Below are 4,409 nucleotides of genomic sequence, written 5' to 3' on the forward strand. Positions count from 1 at the left end.
AGGTGGAATCTCAGGGTTGTTTTGATTTGCATTTCCCTGATGATTAAGGATGCTGAACATTTTTTCAGGTGTATGCTGTTATCTTTATGAACATGGATACTATTGAAGATTCTATTTTTAAATTTATGTTGTGATTAAGGCATGAATAGAATTTACAGATCCTCACAAAAGTAATTCATCTGTATTGAAGTGTTTTCCTCATAAGATCACTTGTGAATATGCAATCGAGTATATTTTTTTCCATGAGACCTTCTTATCCAATCTATGTATTGGTGAATGCAGATGTGTTAATGGCACCCTGAAGTATTTACTATATGGAGATAATTAGAAAGAGATTGACTAGATACTAAAGGGGACAATTCAGAATAAATTTCTTTTTCATTATTCCAATTAATAGTACAAAGGTAATGTTGGTATTAAAGTTTAACTTCACCTTTTAGGAATTATTTAATGTTAATTTTCTGTCAGTATTTTAAGCATAGATGGAGCTTTAATCTGCACATAATAGTTTTATTTCTACTGGTAGTTATTCAGAGGAGCTCACTATCTTCCTTTTTTTTCAGGTTTTCCTTTTTGTTGTTGTTAACTTATTTATTTATTTTATATTGTGGTAGTAGCATACCTCCCCCCATTCCAACCACCACAAATCCCTTTCCCCATTATCTTCTCCCTTTGTCCTCAAAATGTTCAAGCCCCCATTGGGTACATCCTCCAACATCAAGCCACAACAGAACTAAGCACATCCTCTCCCACTGAGGCAGGCAATGGCAGGCAATGGTCAGAAATATCTCCTACTCCAATTGTTAGAGGACCCACATGAAGATCAAACACCACATCTGCAAACACACTGTCACTTAACAGAATAGCCCATCCTAATATGCTTTTCTTATTTTAATACTGCAGCAATATCAGGTTTGGGTCTTTGGTATCATTTATATTACTTCCTATATATATAAAAGAATTTTGGTTTCATATATACAATGTTTCAGATAGTGTTCATTTGTTCATATCCTTCTGAGTCACTGTACTTTGCTGAGTATGAGGCTGACCCCTCTAGGAAAGACACTATGTGATTATGCATCTTTGTAGGTTGCATTGTTCCAATTGTTACTTATTATTGACATCTCATTGGGGTCAGCAATCTTTATGTTGTCATATTGTCCTTTTAGTTTGTTTTGGCTTTTGTTTGTTTTTGAGATAAAATACCTTTGTGTAGACTTGGCTGTCCTAGAACTCTCTCTGTAGACCAGTCTGGGCTCATACTGACATAGTTACCTGCTTCTACCTCCTATTGCTAGAATTAAAATCCATGCCACCACTGATCAGCTTATTTCGCAGACTATAGATACAGTGACTGATTTTGAGTGGATACCAATGCTTGTATTCTAAATGAAACTTTCTTTTATAACTCATGATAAATCCTAATTTTTTTTCTGTAGTGTAATCCATTTGATTGGCACTCAATCTTTGGGAAAAATTATTCTTATTTCTGCTCATAATATTTTAAAATAAATGAAAGTTTTTGAGTCTTTTTCTAAAAATGATCCTGATTAAAAGTGAAATATCTTTAAATACTTTTTAATTACTTAAAAATTCATTTAATCTAATTAAATTTATAAATTTGACAATGCTTAGGTCTATTAAAGAATACAATAATTTGATTAGTGGATATAATGTACAATAGTTAAAAACAATAATCACTAATTTTAGTTTTCCAATAATAGTGCCTCTGTATGTGAATTTGTTAAATGTGTATCAGGCATTTTGTTAAGTTTTGTCTATTTATTTGATATAGTGATAATATGTTTACATGCTAGGATACTGTTTGTAAAATGCTCCTTTCTTATGCAGAATCATTAAAAGTTATTTCTGCAAAGTCTTTAAAAAATCATTTTCCCAAAAATCATAATTAGAAATACTTTACTCCAGACAAAATAGACATTGTAAGTAGACCCAGGATTAGTAGTAAACCACTCAAGTTATGCATTACCACAGTGAGATAATCCTTTCAGAAGATTCAATTGACACCAGGGATTGGGGATATCTTTAAATATATAGCATGAAATTTATATTTTCTACAAAACAAACTACATTTATTTTTAAGCATATTTACACTGCAGTAACCACATAAAATTTCGGATTAAAGAGTACATTTTTTACTATTTTTTTTCTCTTAAAGAACTAGCTTGTTCACAATCATTTATTTAAATTTACATTTAAAAAAGATCTTATTTAAGTTGAGTCATGAATTTGAATTCACAAAGCTATTCCCCAGCATGTTGCTGCTTTTTAAAGTATAATTTGCTAATTTTAAGAAAGAAAATATTGAAATTGAAGCAATAAAATATTATTGTTCATGGCTCTTTGTTTAGAATTTTATGAAGAAGGAATTTTAAAAAAAGTAAAAAGGCAGGCAACCTATTCCTGTGGATGATCACATGCCAAAGGGCAGGGTTCACCTCTCAAGAAGAGTATTTCTGAGCTACAGAGATTTCTAAAATAATTATCCGTAGGGGCAAATTAGGAGCCTTTATTCTATGTGTCTGCCTTAAATTATTTCAAGTTAGAGCACACCTTCCACTTTTCTTGGTAAGTACAGACTGCACAGTTTTCTACTTGAATGCTTTAGATGGGCCACTGTTACTGGCTACTCTCTGGAGACTCAGTAACTCTTTCTTCTTACAGTCTTGACTGTTGAAGAGTGCTACAAATACTAAGCTATAATCATATCTACATTCATAAAACCCATGTACATATACTATACACATAAATCTTCACAGTTCACAATCATCACAAATGTGATGGACAGAACACATTTTCTTTATTTTTAGTTTTTAATTGGGAATCCATGGTGTATGGACAATATAGCCATTAGAAGGAGTAGGTTCATGTTAGGTCTACCATCCACTATTTGTATGGAAGATACTTAGGAAAACTAGATGGGATGCCTAGGTTCTTTAGAAGTTGATGCTGCGTATGTCTTTTTCTTACACATTTCTTGTCATCTCTAGGAAATAATTCTTACAGTTAATATATTCACATATACTATCATAAGGTATTGAGCAAACATGATATCTGACTTATTTAAAAATGTATTATTTACATATACTCTCTTTGTATATATACAAAATGAAAGGGATGATTTCACATTGTGAATAACTATAACAGTCCTCTATTATCTATCCTTAAAATTTTGTGGTTCCATGTGAATTAAGGCAGGTTTTCTAGTTAACAGTATTTTTAGGGTACTTAAAATATGAATTACCTATTTATGATTGAATCTTGAAGATTCAATGTGAAAAATATAGACACAAGGTGAGATAACTTTAGAAAACAAAGAAAGTTGACAGTTTTATAAAACAATTACTAGACCAGTATTTCTGAAGTAGAAAAATTGCACACCAGATTGTGTGAAATGAGACATGCTTCCAGGAAGCAAAATGCTCAATGCTATAGGCAAAGGCAACTGATTGGCTTTGATCAGGTCACCACAGAAAGATTGTGCTGGCAGCAAAAGGTGGATGAAACAAAGGAGATAATGCAGGAAAGCAGAAAACTATAAATTCCATGAAATCTATAAATTCATGAAAACTATAAATTACAAATTCTAAGATAGAAATAAATTTGAACTGCAGAGGTTTTGAAGTTCTTGGAGTATGAATTTATGGTGAATGCAAGGTAAGACAGAATGTTGTAAATGATTTTAAGGCACCTGGGAATTTCTGATTTTTGTGAAAGCAAATCCTTTAGGGGATTACTTTTTATTCAAATCAAGGATTTTATACATGCTAGCTGATGTACGCTAGGCACGTTTTCTACCGCTGAGCTACACTTTGGTTTCACAAAGTCAGTTTTAGTATTTGACAATGAAACAGCCTTTCTTTAAAGTTCTTGCAAGTCAGCCCTGGCTTTGTATGTACAAGGCATATTTCCTTGATAATGTACTTGTCTGTGTGCTGACTTTAATGATGCAGAAGGAAGGCTGCAACAGTTATTTCATAGTTTTCCTTCCCTATTTACATACCAAGATTCCCTAGTGGTTCTTCTTGGCCTCAGTTGAAAGGCTATCACGACATTGATCCCATAATACCTGCTTCTTGCTAATAAAGTAATATGTCTTCATACAAGGCAAACATTCATCAACATGGAGTCCTTCCAGAAAAATGGCAGGCAACCACATTCTGAGGAGTATTCTTTTTTTCCCTCAAATACAAGTTTATTTGTACAAGTATACGTTTTTAATACCAGAAAAAGTCAATCAATTACAGAGAATTAGTTAAATCTTTAGTGATTAAATTTTAAGAACTGATAAGGTTGACTTTATACATTTTTGCATATAAATATAAAAGAAAGTAATAGAATATACTCAGTTACAAAAAAAAAAAAAAAAAAAGGGGGGTTTAAAAAAA

General features: G+C 32.0%; 1 protein-coding gene across 2 annotated transcripts in view; it reads left to right on the forward strand.

Annotated features, from left to right (window-relative positions):
- Fstl5 (follistatin like 5) overlaps positions 1–4,409 on the forward strand; it is a 591,337-nt gene that overhangs the window by 163,512 nt on the left and 423,416 nt on the right. The window lies entirely within an intron of this gene.

The sequence above is a fragment of the Mus caroli genome, chromosome 3 (assembly GCF_900094665.2).
Source record: "Mus caroli chromosome 3, CAROLI_EIJ_v1.1, whole genome shotgun sequence".
NCBI lineage: Eukaryota > Metazoa > Chordata > Mammalia > Rodentia > Muridae > Mus > Mus caroli.